Genomic DNA, 15,767 nt, shown 5'->3' on the forward strand with positions numbered 1-15,767 from the left:
CTACCCGATACTCTAAAGTATGTGTTTTTAGGCCCATCTGAGACTTTATCTGTGATTGTAGATTCCAATTTGGATAGTGATTAGGAAAGTAGGCTAGTAAATGTACTTCAAGACAATAAGGAAGCTTTAGGGTGGACTATAACAAACATTAAGGGTATAAGTCCTACTGTGTGTATGCATCAGATTCATTTAGAGGAAGACTCCAAACCTTCTATGGAGATTCAACGTCGACTGAACCCTAACATGAAAGAGGTAGTTCGAAAAGAGGTGCTTAAGTTGTTTGATGCGGGTATTATTTATCCAATTTCAGACAGTAAGTGGGTCAGCCCTGTTCAGGTTGTCCCCAAGAAATCAGGTATCACTGTAGTCCAGAATGATAATAATGAATTAATCCCAACCCGAGTGACCACGGGATGGCGTGTGTGTATTGACTATAGGAAATTGAACAAGGTCACAAGGAAGGATCACTTTCCCCTTCCTTTTATCGACCAAATGCTAGAGCGATTAGCTGGACATAGTCACTATTGCTTCTTAGATGGCTACTCCGGTTATAATCAGATCGTTATTTCCCCAGAAGACCAAGAGAAAACCACTTTTACCTGTCCCTTTGGTACCTTTGCGTATAGACGCATACCTTTCGGGCTATGTAATGCCCCTGCAACTTTTCAACGTTGTATGATGAGCATATTTTCTGATATGGTAGAATGGTTCTTAGAGGTCTTTATGGATGATTTTTCAGTGTTTGGTTCATCTTTCGATGAGTGCTTGCATCATTTGACATTAGTGTTGACTAGGTGTAAGGAAAAAAATTTAGTGCTTAATTGGGAAAAATGCCATTTCATGGTTAAATCAGGAATTGTATTAGGGCACATCGTCTCTTCAAAGGGTATAAAGGTAGACAAAGCCAAAGTTGACCTTATTAAGACTTTACAGGTCCCAAAAACCGTAAAAGATATTAGGTCATTCCTAGGGCATGCAGGTTTTTACCGTCGATTCATTAAGGATTTTAGCTTGATTTCTAGACCTCTTTGCAATTTGCTTGCAAAAGATGTTAAGTTTGTCTTTGATGATGCTTGTTTAGAGGCTTTTGAGAAGCTTAAAACTTTACTCACTACTGCCCCGATAGTCCAGGCACCTAACTGGAACCTACCCTTTGAGATTATGTGTGATTCTTCAGATTATGCTATAGGCGTCGTTTTAGGACAACTTGAAAACAAATTACTTCATGTGATTTATTATGCTAGCAAAATTCTGAATGATGCCCAAATGAACTACACAACTACCGAGAAGGAACTTTTAGCCATCGTGTTTTCCTTGGATAAATTTAGGTCTTACCTATTAGGTTCTAAGATCATAATCTATACAGATCATGCTGCTTTGAAATACCTTTTATCTAAGAAAGATACCAAACCTAGATTGATTAGATGGATCCTATTGTTACAGGAATTTTCCCCAGACATTAGAGACAAAAAGGGTGCAGAAAATATAGTAGCAGATCACTTGTCTAGGATAGTTGTTAGTTCCCCTAGTGATTCCCTTCCTATAAGGGATAGCTTTCCTGATGAACAATTGTTCTCTGTTTCCCAATCACCTTGGTATGCAAATATAGTGAATTATCTTGTTGCTGGTCAAACCCCTCAACATTGGGGTAAGCAAGATCGTTCTAGGTTTTTAGCCGAGGTTAAGCATTTCTTTTGGGATGATCCTTATCTGTTTAAGTATTGTCCGGACCAGATTATTAGGAGATGTGTATCTGAGAGTGACCAGTCTAGTATTATATCCTTTTGTCATGAACATGCATGTGGGGGTCATTTTAGTGCTAAGAAGACTGCTGCTAAGATTCTGCAGTGTGGATTTTACTGGCCTTCGTTGTTTAAAGATTCCCATAGTCATTGCGTTTCTTGTGAGCGTTGCCAGAAGTTAGGAACCATTTCTCGTAGAAATATGATGCCTTTGAACCCTATTTTAGTGATTGAGATCTTTGATGTGTGGGGCATTGATTTTATGGTTCCATATCCTATTTCGTTTGGTTATCTTTACATACTTGTCGTTGTAGACTATGTGTCTAAGTGGGTTGAGGCGGTTCCGTGTAGAACGAATGACCACAGGGTCGTAGTCCAGTTTTTGAAAGAGAATATACTTACACGTTTTGGTACGCCGCGAGCTATAATTACTGATGGAGGTTCACACTTTTGTAATAGACCGTTTTCTCTTTTAATGAAACAATACGGTATTACCCATAAAGTAGCAACCCCATATCACCCTCATACTAGTGGTCAGGTAGAGGTTTCCAATAGGGAAATTAAACGTATTCTAGAGAAAATAGTTAATCCAAATTGGAAAGACTGGTCGTCGTTGATGCCTTATGGGCTTACCGTACTGCGTTTAAGACACCCATTGAAATGTCACCTTATCATTTAGTGTTTGGCAAGGCATGTCACCTTCCTGTTGAGTTAGAGCATCGAGCCTATTGGGCTATTAAGAACTTAAACTTTTCACTTGACAAGGCAGAAGCTCAAAGAAAGCTCCAGCTCAATGAGATGGACGAGATTCGTAGAGATGCATACGATAGTGCTAAGGAGTATAAAAACAAAATGAAACTTGTGCATGATAGGAATATTTTACGAAAGTCATTTTCCCCAGGTCAAAAAGTTCTTATGTATGACACTCGTTTGCATCTATTCCCCGGGAAGTTGCGCTCTCGGTGGACCGGTCCTTTTGTGGTCCGTACTTTTTTTCCTCATGGCGCTGTTGAGATTGAGACACCAGATGGTAGTAGTTCTTCGAAGGTTAACGGTCAGCGATAAAAGCCCTTTTTAGAGCCTTTTCCTACAGATGATGTTGAGGAGGTCCCTCTGGAGGACCCTGTTTACCTTGATTGACGATCGAGGCGATTTTGTATGTTGTATAATATTTTTGCAGGTTTTTGGTTACACTTCACCCAGGTACTATCTTTCCGACGTCTCTCTTTACTATTTCCTCATGTTACTTATATTTTTGGTATTGTTCTTTGATTAGAAACATTGAGGACAATGTTAGATTTAAGTTTGGGGGTGGGGTAGAACTTTTTGTTAACTTTTCGTTGCAATAATTAAACTCCAGAGCCTAGAAATTTATGCTTATTAAGGATGGCACTAACCAATCTAAGTGGTGGAAGCATTTTGGTTGTAGGAGTTGAGGAACCAATCTGACTAGATGGCAACATCTAAAGAGTCTATTCATAAAAGCACAGAGCTCAGGTGTTAGAAATAACATGATAGTTTCACCATATCTCGTTGAGTCCTTTTCACTTCTGTTTTTATTTTGTTTTGTTTTTAAACTATGTTTCTCTAAGTGATTAGGTGGGGCTCACGATTCAAGTTGTTACCAATGCTAGGGTGAATTAGAGTGATTGAGATACAAAAAAAAAGAGTTGGAAAAAAAAGAAAAAGAGACCAGATAATCAGACCAACTGGAATAAATTCAATAAAGTCGACCACTGGAACCCTTGTATATGCCAGTTGTGTTGACCTAGAGTTAGGATTATCAATCACTGGTTCCCTTGTATATGCCAGTGTGTTGATATTAGTCAGACTAGTATCTCAGTCCATTAGGATAGGTTCATTTTGGAGAAGGCCTTCAGACAGATATGAGAAACACCGTTCACCTAGTAAACATCAAAACCATCTATGTTTTTCTATATCCATCTTCTTGATCTATCCATGTGATTAGTTTCGACTCCGGATATTGATGTCCATAGTGAAACTATCTGAGTAGAGCTCTGTCACTTCATATGAATTTTAGTATGCTTGAGTACAAACTCGTGTACAACAATTGGAATTTCGCATCAGGGTACTTCCTCCTGTAGTCATCAATAAGTATGCCAACCAAGGAGATCTTTTAGTGACATCCAAGGTTCTGTGTAGATAGCTAGGGTCTGGAGTAAAAAAGTTTTGTGGGTATACCTCTGGTAAGCCCTCCGGAGACAACACTCCGCCACTAGGGACACCTAGGGGTTTAAAGGCTTATTGCATATGCTAAATGCAATCGACGATGCCTGCGACAGTGAGTTAGGATTTTATTTCTATTTTATTTTTGCTCGAGGACTAGCAAATAATAGGTTTGGGGGTATTTGATAGACACATTTTTGTGTCCGATTTGTCTCGATTCTATATATTGTTAGGGCTCATTTTTGTACTTATTATGGTGTTTCATTTATTTGTAAGTATTTTTGGCTAATAAACATTTTTGGAAAAAATTGGCTCGAAAAGTTGTCGGAAAGCACCCGGAGGACATTTGCTATTCGGACTCTCACTTTGGATAAGGGGTAACCTAATTACTAAGAGGAATCCCATTTCCAGACATCTGCTAATCGCACCCCTACTCTGGATAAGGGGCAACCATCTTCAACATTCAAAAAAACAGAAAGTTGGCGGGAAAATAGTGCAGTTAAAGAACAGTTTTGGTGATCGTGATTTGGAGGAGTTTGAGGTCGATTAAACCTCTGATTTTCATAGGATAGACTCCTTATGTGTCTAGGAATCTGATATGGGTGTTTAAATCGATTAGAATGGGCTCAAACGATGGATTTTTCTCACAACAAGAAAATATGGAAAGTCACGTGTGTGACCTGTTTTAGGGAATTTTAGAGTGATTAAAACGCTGTAAACCTTCCCAAATATTTGTATCTATCTAAGGAAGAGTTTAGAATAAAAAGAAAATCTCAGAAACGCGTAGAAATCCTAAAACAAGAAATTGTCGCAACTTGGCCGTGAAGAGAAGGAAAGAGATTTTGGAAGATTTGGGAGAGATTTATTCGATATTTTTGATATAAATAGATGTCTTGGGTCATATAGAAGAGGTGTCGAGAGTCTGGGAACCTAAGGAGAGCCAAAGAAGAAGAAATCATAGCTTTACCAAACTCTGTTTCTGCTGCTGCTGCTGTTGAAGAAGAAGAACAGCTGAAGAACATTGACTCACATCAGACAGTCGCAGAAAAGTGTCGCTGTTTAACAGCTGAAGACATTAAGCTGTTCCGAGCAGTCTTATTTCAGGGCAGTCTTAAATCAGCGACAAAGCAACAGTTTTTCTGTAACAGTTCCATTGTAACAGCTGTTTTACAACACCAATACACTGTTGCAAACAGTCCGTGTTATTACTTTTCACTCTTTTAATCCTCTTTTGAGCAACAAACACATATTTTGAGATCATGATTAATATGAGGAGCTAAACCCCATTGCTGAGGCGATAGAGGAAGCTATTTTTCCAACAAAAAGTGGTATATTCTATTTTATCTTTTTATTTGCAATAATTATATGATTATTTGCGTTGAAATATTATTGAATATGATTTTTATTTGAGTGAATGTGATCTATTTTGATGGAGTATGCTTAGTTTTAAGACTTTTGATGCTTCATACTTGGTATTTACAATTTTTACTTTTGAAAATCTACTTGTTGCAATATTTTAGAATCAAATTAAACAAGAAAATTGCATAAATATAAGTATTGGTTTAATCACTTTGAACTTGGAAAATAGTGGAATCTTAGCCTCAGTGTTTCTTTTAGTATTGATATCATCTTTGATTGAGTTTGCTATAATTTTTAGTGAGTTTTCTATTTTAATATTAGGATTTAAGTCTAATTAATATCCTTCACAAGTCTGAGAATCGAACCACTTTTACCACTATCTACAAATCACATCAATCTTCTACGATATTTCCAGCAACCAACTATACCGCTTCTTCAAGGCCTGGTGCAGGACAACAAACTGGTAACACTCGTTCTTCTGTACCTTGTCAGCTTTGTGATAAACCAGGAAATATAGCTCCTCTCTGCTGGAAAAGATTTGACCGCAACTTCCGCCCGCAACCACCTCGACGTCAATCTTCTTCAGCTTCTCCAGCTTCGTTTGCTCTTCGTGCTTACCTGGCTCAAGCACCTAAATCAACTTCTACTGCACCTTGGATCCCTGACAGCGGAGCAACGGATCACATCACCAATGATTTATCACAGCTGCACCTTTCGTCAGAATACAGTGGGCCTGATCAAGTGAAATTGGGTAATGGTTCTTCAATACCAATATCTCATATTGGTTCTTCTATTCTGGGTACTCCTGATCGTAAGTTGCAATTTTACAACACGATTTATACTCCTCAAATTTCTCATAATTTGTTATCTGTCTCTCGTTTAACAACCGATAACAATGTATTATTTGAGTTTCACCATGATTTTTGCCTTGTGAAGGATCGATGTATAAGAAGGTTCTTCTGCACGGAATTAGGAAAGGTGGTCTCTATGAACTTGACGCTTCATCAACCTCTCCAACAACCTACGTTGGTGAACGTATTAGTTTACACAATTGGCACTTTAGGTTAGGCCATCCTATGATGCGTACTGTGCATCATATTATTTCTAGATTTTCCCTTCCTGTCTCTAGTAATACTATCAGTTTTTGCTCCTCATGTCATGGGCATCGTAGTCATAAATTACCTTTCTCTTCCAGTGCGACAAAATATTTAAATCCTTTAGATTTGATCGTCTCTGATGTTTGGGGACCTTCACATATTCTATCTAATGAACGTTATCGATACTATGTTATTTTTATTGATGCTTATAGTCATTTTACTTGGATGTTTCCTATGACTCATAAGTCCGATGTCTCTTTTATTTTTCTTATCTTTCAAAAACATGTTGAGAATCTGTTTGATAGAAAAATCAAAATTTTCCAATCCGATAATACCGTTGAATATCGTAAGCTCACACCTTACCTTCAACAAAATGGCATTTTTTTTATCGTTTCTCTTGTCCACATACATTTGAACAAAATGGTTTGGTTTAACGAAGAAATCTTCATATAAGAGAAACTAGTCTCACTCTTTTGTCTATGGCATATGTCCCATCCTCTTACTGGTATGATGCTTTCTTTACTACATGCTATTTGATGAATCATGATCCATCCTCTGCTCTTAACAATATTTCTCCCTGTGAAGTTTTGTTTGGAACTCCACTAGATTATACCTCATTACGTGTTTTTGTATGCTTATTTTATCCCCATCTCTGTTCCTATCGTTCTCATAAGATGGAACCATCATCCTCAGCATGTGTTTTCATAGGTTATAGTCCTTCCCATAAAGGTTATAAATGCCTACATATTCCTATCGTGTTTATGTTAGTCACCATGTGACTTTCGATGCGACTGATTTTCACTTTGCTGCGCTGACGACACCATCTCTGTTGCCTAATGATCAGGTAAAATCTTCACTTTTTCTTGTCATTCTGGTTACTATAAGTACATCGCATGAGTTTATTCCTTCAAACGTATCTCCCACGAATGACGTGCATCTATCATCACCCCACATGGATTCTCAATTTGTTCCAGAGTATTCATTAGAGCAGTCTCCAACTGTATCACTTCCCGAAAATTTACCTACTGAAACTACACGTTCTTCAGCTGAACCATTGAGTATTACCTTGTCGTATGCTGCATCACCAACTACACCTGCTCCTACTACTGATACTCCACCAACTGCAGATACTTCACCGATTATACCTTCTTCAAATACTACTTCGACTACGGCAGTGACTGGTCATCCCATGATAACTAGAGGAAAATATAGTATTTACAAGCCTAACTCTAAATATGCACTTGTAGCGGATTTTGAGCCGACTTGTTATTCTCAAGCTCAACCTGATCCAAATTGACGCCAGGCATCTGACACTGAATATAATTCACTACTTCAAAATGGTACGTGGAATTTGGTACCTTATGATCCTTCCATGAATATTATTGGGTGCAAGTGGGTTTTTCGTATTAAACGTAGAGATGATGGAACTATTGAACGTTATAAAGCTCGGTTAGTCGCCAAAGGTTATAATCAACAAAAGGGTGTTGATAATGGAGAGACATATAGTACAGTTGTTAAACCTTGCACAATACGTACTATTCTTACATTGGCTCTTTCTCATAATTGGTCTATTAATCAGTTCGATGTTCGAAACGCATTTTTGCATGGCAATCTTGATAAAGAAGTTTATATGAAGCAGCCTCCAGGTTATGTTGATCCTAATTATCCTACACATGTGTGTAAATTAAATCGATCTCTCTATGGCTTGAAGCAGGCTCCTCGTGCATGGTATCATCGACTTAGTACTTTCTTGTTGCAGAATGGATTTGTTACCTCAAAATGTGGTTCCTATCTATTTATTAGACGAGATGACATTGGTGTTGTTTTTCTACTTGTATACGTGGATGATACTATCCTTATCGGCTCTAGCACAACATGATTGGAATCTATTCGCACATCCTTGCAAAGGGAATTTGCTATCAAAGATCTTGGTCCTTTATCTTATTTCCTTGGAATTGAAGCAACACGAACATCATCTGGATTATTTCTTACTCAAAGGAAGTACGTTCATGATATTCTTGTCAGAGTTAAAATGGATGGTGTAAAACCAATTCAAACTCCATTAAGTACCACTGGTGATATGTCTTATGATCAAAGCACACTGCTTACTGACGCTACTGAATATAGAAGTATAGTTGGCGCGTTACAGTACTTGGCGTTTACTCGCCCTGACTTGGCTTATGCTGTTAACAAAGTTTTCCAATTTATGCACAACCCTACTATACATCACTAGAGTTTAGTGAAACGTATTCTATGTTATTTAAAGTATACTTCTACATTTGGTATTCATCTTCGTCCAGCAACAAGTTTAAAATTATCATTTACTGCCTATACAGATTCTGATTGGGCTAGCTCTTTGGTTGATCGTCGATCTACTAGTGGATACTGTATCTTCTTAGGAGGTAATATTATTTCTTGGAGTGCTCGAAAACAAAAAATAATTTCTCGTTCAAGTACCGAAGCTGAATATCGTGGTCTTGCTATTGCCACTGCTGAGATTATGTTGACTCAATCTCTTCTTTCAGAATTACAGGTATCTACTAAATCTCCTCATGTGTTATGGTGTGATAATCTTGGAGCAACCTATCTTACGGTTAATCCAATATTCCATGCTCGAACAAAATATATCGAAATAGATTATCATTTTGTTCGTGATCAAGTTGCTTTAAAGAAATTGGATGTTCGTTTTATCTCTTCGAAAGATCAAGTGGCACATATCTTCACAAATCCACTTTCTAAAGACAGGTTTATTCTTCTCAGAAACAAGCTTACAGTTCAAGATGACCCGTTGCGCTTGCGGGAGGGTGTTAGGACAACATCTGTAACGTAGAGTTTTCTATATATGAATGTTCTAGAATATATTGTAAAGAGTCTGTGTATTCTAGGAAGTCTTAAGTTAGGAAATACTTGCAATGTAAGTCATTATCATATATATAAATAGATGTTCTTAATGTACGATGTAACACACAGAAAAAGAGATTAATAAAATCAGTTTCTCTCAAACCCTTCTTTCTATACCTTAACCTAAACCTAAACTTGACTCCAGGAATTTATAGGATTACGATGAAATTTTTACCTGCTGGGATCAACAATCATATGGCATTCATAACACCCAGAGAGTTTTCTGAGCTGCATTCCTCTTGAAGAAGAAGTTGTTGTAGAATTAGTGTAAGACCCATTAATGGAATGATGAAGAGGAGTAGTACCAGTATTGGTATGAATTGAAGATCTTATAGAACTAGTTGTAGACTGATTTGATGAAGAACTAATATTATGAACTGATTTTCTACTTAACAGACCAGTTCCTTGACCAACAGAACTATTCTCAGGTGAATTATCAGCTCTATGAACAACTCTTGTATTACCATGAACAACATCTATGAAATTACAGATAAAACTACACGAAGAACTCAACTTCGAATACCCACCATGAATGTTGTTGTTCTTAGATGATGAAGGGTCATGAACTTTAGAGTTTTCTACTGTTTTACATGTTATTAAGCTTTTGATTTGGTTCCATGAAGATGGGTTTTTCGCTGGTGGTTGTGATTTTTTCTTACCAGTAGAAGCACTAGCATTGCGTTTGGGTGTTGTTCTTGAAGGAGTCTTGAATGATGATGATGGTGGTGATTATTATTATCAGGTGTTGGTGAGAAAGTTGAGAAATCCATGACTAATTACTAGCCAGAGAAGAAGATGATGAATTCTTTGTAGGTTTTCCCCGTGTCTCACAAAAAACAGAGGAGGAGAGGTATGGTTTGAGAAACAAGAGAGACAGGAGGAGAGTTAATTACATTAAATGGTGAATGAGAGAGAGAGAGATATGAGATTTATTTTAGAGAGAGGAGTAAAGTGGAGAGTTGTGTCGTGGGAGTGGGTTGAAGTCTTGAAGAATGGATGGCTTATAAGTATATTTGTGAGCGGGGGTCATACAAATTGACTATTCCGTGGAAAGGTGCGGCCAGGGGCGAATCCAAGAAAAAGGTGCAACAATGTGCGAGTTGGACTCGCTCGACCAGGTGAGTTAATCAAACCCGTTTTTTGTCTAACCTGCCCTCCTTGGTCGGGTTAGTTCATTATCCATGGTTAGGTTAGGTTATACAGGTATGGTGTTGAGATGAGTTTTCTTTTTTCTTTATCAGAATGATCGGAAATTACAGATGATTTAGGTTAGCTTATATATCCCGTATCTCTTCTCCAAATTCTGTCTTCATTTTCAGTTTCACCATCTTCATGTGCAAGTTTGTAGAATCAGATACCGGTGGACATGAATTCATCAAATCCACATGGTACAGGTATGTACTGTATATTTAATTTTTCAATTACATCTGATACAAAAGCGATTGCAATAACAATTTTTTCCTTTTTGAAACCCTAACCCTTTCGTTTGTGTTTAACTCCCTAATCCCCGTGCTTCTCCTTTAGATTTCGTTAGATTCTATCCTCATAATAGTTTAAGGTTAGGGAATTGAATGGAATCATATTGGATTTGTATTTTGTTGGTTATCTGATTCGGGCTCAAACCAAGGGGTATTACCACTGATTTGGAAGTGAGTCTTGATTTTAAGGATTACACATATCATTTGGAAAATTTATTTTTAGTGATGAATTGTATGTTGAAGTGAGGTTTTGATCAGTTTCATGAAATTGATTTTGATTTTTTCTTAATGTGTGCAATGTAAATGGAAGAGTTAATTAAGCCCATCCTTCATTGTTTTCTTTTTGGTATATGTGTATTTAGGATTGCAATTACAATACGTATCCTTCTATGTACCACTAGAGGTTGTATGCAATAGTTGTGTTCTGCAATTCTATTCTCAGTTTAAACTGAAGTTCTGCCATTTGAATTTTGTTTCATTTTTGTTAACAAACCCACCCAAATAATGCTTCCCATAATATAAATTGGGTACCCCTCTTAAAAGGTCGCATAATATAAGTTTCATATTTTTTTCATCTTGGTTGCATAATATAAGTTGGGTGACTTTTTAACACGTTTGTAAAACAAAACTTGGGTACCAGGGTGCAAGAAATTAGATTTTAACTTGTTACCATAAAGTGTGAACTAGAAATGCACATAATACTCGAATTTGGTTCACTTTATCTTTCACTGAATCTGAAATTTGAAACTTGATTACTAAGAGCTTGGAATATTATTTTTTTTAAAACTTAAGATAGACCTGTTTCTTTGGCAACCTAAAATAGCTAGTTATGGGTAAAAAAAATTCTGGATTAACTGGGAGGCGGTGCTACAGTCACCTTTAGATCTTTTGTGTTTTTTTTATATGTTTGTTTGTGGTGTCATCCCCTTGTTGAGGTGATGTGTTTTCAAGTTGTTGTAGTAAAAAGATTCGTTGAGACTTGTGAAGGAAGATTATTTTAGACTTAATTTTTATAAATAAAAAAAAATATAGCAAACTCGAATAAAAAGTGTTGTGAGAATTATGGAGACACCGGGGCTAGGATTCCGCTATTTACCAATTCCAAAGTGATACTAATTATAATCATGCAATTTCACACGTTCAAATTGATTCTCAACTATTGCAAAAGTAGATTGTTAGAAACAAAAAATGTTAATCCAAAGCATGAGACATCAAAACCCTAGGCTAAGCATGTTCCATCAAAATAAAATACAATTGTTTAACAAAAACCATAAAATCTATTTTCAATCTAGGCAAATAATCATAAATAAAAATTGCACAAATTAAAGAATTAAGAATTACCACTTTTTCATTGGAAAGATAGCATCCTCCATCGCCCCAGGGATTGGGTTTAGCTCATCATGTTGGAAACACGCTCAAAATATGATTTCATTGCTCAAAGGTGCTTACAAATGATGAAAATGAGAGAGATCAAATAAATCAGGAATTTGCAACGCAAGGGAAACGTTACAAACCCACTGTTACAGAGTACGATAAATAGTATATGCCTCTGTCACTGTAGCTATACGACCCACAAGCTTCTGTCGTTGTCACTGTAGCTTTTACAACTGTTTCTGAGTGTCTAATGTTCTTCTTGTTCTTCAGGTGCAACAACAGCAGCAGAAACGACTCTGCAGCTTCTGATTTCTTCTCTACAGCTCACCAAATACCTCTGTTTACACCCCTAACTCTCTATCTCCTTCCTCGCAACCTCAGCAACATATTTATATCCAACAGGTGAAGAAAATCCTCCGTAATAACTCAAAATGATCTTCATATATCCGGCAGTGAAGAAAATATTTTCTGGAATATTTTCTTTCGATTCTTGATTCCTTCATGCGTCTGTGGATGTCAACTTCTCATTTTTTGCCTCGTACACGCTTCCAACAGTTGTTAGAGTCTTCCCAGCATGCTCAAACTCTCTCCAACTCATGCAAATCCCGTGAATATCTCCTCCCTTTGCACACACACCTTTGTTTTCTTCCCAACGATTATCCAGCCAAACTGGATCAATTCCAACAACCCTACCACGCCTGTTAAGCTAAATAAAGTCTTCCCATGAAGTTTCAGCCATTGAATCACATTATAACCCCTCCAAATCACGAACTGAAAATCTGTGAATATTTTCCCGCCAAAATTTATATTTGAATTTGAAGAAGATGGGTGCTGTGGACAAAAATGGGTGATGTGGACAAAAATGGGCTACATATAGCCGTGGGTGACAGTTAGCAAAAATGGGGTCCGTATAGCAAATGTCCTCAGGGGGGTGCTCCGAGCAACTTTTCGAGCCGAATTTTCCAACAATATTTATTTCCAAAAAATACCTAAAAACATAAAAAACAATATAGTACAAAAAGAGCTCCACTATAACATTGAGGACAATTTGACACAAAAATGTGTCTATCAAATACCCCCAAACTTATTATTTGCTAGTCCTCGAGCAAATCTAATCTAGAAAAAAAAATGACTACACTTAGCACGTGCACAAGCCGTTAAACCACTAGGTGGCCCTAGTGGCGGAGTGTTGTCTCCGGAGGGTTTACCAGAGGTGTACCCACAAAACCTTACTCCAGACCCTAGCTATCTACGCAGAACCTTGGAAGGCACTAAAGAATCTCCTTGGTTGGCATACTCTCATTGACTACAGGAGGAAGTACCCTGATGCGAAATTCCAATTGTTACACGAGTTTGCACTCAGCATACTAAAATTCATATATAAGTGACAGAGCTCTACTCAGATAGTTTCTGTACATCATAACCGGAGTCAACCAATCACATGGAAAGATTAAGAAGATGGATAAAGAATGGTTAAAGAACGGTGTTTCCCATATCGTTGAAGGCCTGCCAAGGTGAACCTATCCTAATGGACTGAGATACCGGTCTGACTAATATCAACACAACTGGCATATACAAGGGGACCAGTGGTCGATAAACCTAACTCTAGGTCAACACAACTGGCATATACAAGGGCACCAGTGGTCGACTTTATTGAATTTATTCCGGTTGGTCTAATGGTCTGGTCTTCTTTTTTTTTTTTTTTTTTTGTATCTCAATCACTCTACCCTAGCAAAGGTAACAACTTGAATCGTGTGCCCCACCAAATCACTTAAAAAAAAAAAACAGAAGGATTAGGATTCAACGAGATATGGCGAAACTACCATGTTTTTTTTAATTCTAACACCTGAGCTCTGTGCTTTTATGAATAGACTCTTTAGATGTTTCCATCTAATCAGATTGGTTCCTCAACTCCTACAACCAAGATGTTCCCATCCACTTAGATTGGTTAGTGCCAACCTTAATAAGCATAAATTTCTAGGCTCTGGAGTTTATTTATTGCAACTAAAAGCTAACAAAAAGTTTCTTCCCCACCCCCAAACTTAAATCTAACATTGTCCTCAATGTTTCTAATGAAAGAGCAATACCAAACAGTAAAGTAACATGAGGAATTAGTAAAGAGAGAAGTCGGAAAGATAGTACCTGGGTGAAGAGAGAAATCAAAAACTAATATACAACATACAATCGCCTCGATGGTCAATCAAGGGTAAACAGGGTCCTCCAGAGGGACCTCCTCAATATCACCTGTAGGAAAGGGCTCTAAAAAGGGTTTCAATCTCTGACCGTTAACCTTCGAAGAACTACTACCATCCGGTGTCTCGATCTCAACAGCTCCATGAGGAAAGACAGTGCGAACAATAAAAGGACCCGTCCACCGAGAACGTAACTTCCCAGGGAAAAGATGCAAGCGGGTATCATACAGAAGAACTTTTTGACCTGGAGAAAATGACTTTCTTAAGATATTTCTATCATGCACAAGTTTCATTTTGTTCTTATACTCCTTAGCACTATCGTATGCATCTCTACGAATCTCTTCCAACTCATTGAGCTGGAGTTTCCTATGGGCTCCTGCCTTGTCGAGTGAAAAATTTAGCTGCTTAACAGCCCAATAAGCTCTATGTTCTAACTCAACAGGTAAGTGACATGCCTTGCCATAACAAGTCGATAAGGTGACATTCCAATGGGGGTCTTAAACGCAGTACGGTAAGCCCATAAGGCATCAGTAAGCCTAGACGACCAGTCTTTCCGATTAGGATTAACTGTTTTCTCTAATATACGTTTTATCTCCCTATTGGAAACTTCTACCTGACCACTAGTCTGTGGATGATACGGGGTAGCTACCTTATGTGTAATACCATATTTCTTCATCAAAAGCCTAAAAGGTCCATTACAAAAGTGCGACCCTCCATCACTAATTATAGCTCGCGGTGTACCAAAACGTGTAAGTATATTATTTTTCAAGAACTCAATCACAACCCTATGGTCATTGGTTTTACACGCAGCCGCCTCAATCCACTTAGAGACATAGTCTACACGACAAGGATGTATAAGTTACCAAAAGAATTAGGAAACGGACCCATAAAGTCAATACCCCACATCAAAGACCTCCACAACTAAAATAGGGTTCAAGGGCATCATGTTCCTACGGGAAATGGTTCCTAATTTCTGGCAACGTTCACAAGTCACACAGTAACTGTGGGAGTCTTTAAACAACGAAGGCCAATAGAATCCACACTGCAATATCTTAGCAGCAGTTTTCTTAGCACTAAAGTGACCCCCACAAGCATGATCATGACAAAAGGAAATAATACTGGACTGGTCACTCTCAGGTATACATCTCCTAATAATCTGGTCTGGACAATACTTAAACAAATAAGGATCATCCCAAAAGAAGTGCTTAACCTCAGCTAAAAACCTAGAACGATCTTGTTTACCCCAATGTTGGGGCATTCGACCAGTAACAAGATAGTTCACTATATTCGCATACCAAGGTAATTGGGTAACAAAGAACAATTGTTCATCAGGAAAGCTATCCCTTATAGGAAGGGAATCATCAGGGGAACTAACAACTAGCCTAGACAAGTGGTCTGCTACAACATTTTCGGCACCCTTTTTGTCTCTAATGTCTG

The 15,767-nt window shown here is 37.7% G+C and overlaps 1 pseudogene; it reads right to left on the bottom strand.

Annotated features, from left to right (window-relative positions):
- Positions 1–15,767, bottom strand: part of LOC113291359 — a 34,743-nt pseudogene that overhangs the window by 11,594 nt on the left and 7,382 nt on the right.

The sequence above is a fragment of the Papaver somniferum genome, chromosome 6 (genome assembly GCF_003573695.1).
Source record: "Papaver somniferum cultivar HN1 chromosome 6, ASM357369v1, whole genome shotgun sequence".
Classification (NCBI taxonomy): domain Eukaryota; kingdom Viridiplantae; phylum Streptophyta; class Magnoliopsida; order Ranunculales; family Papaveraceae; genus Papaver; species Papaver somniferum.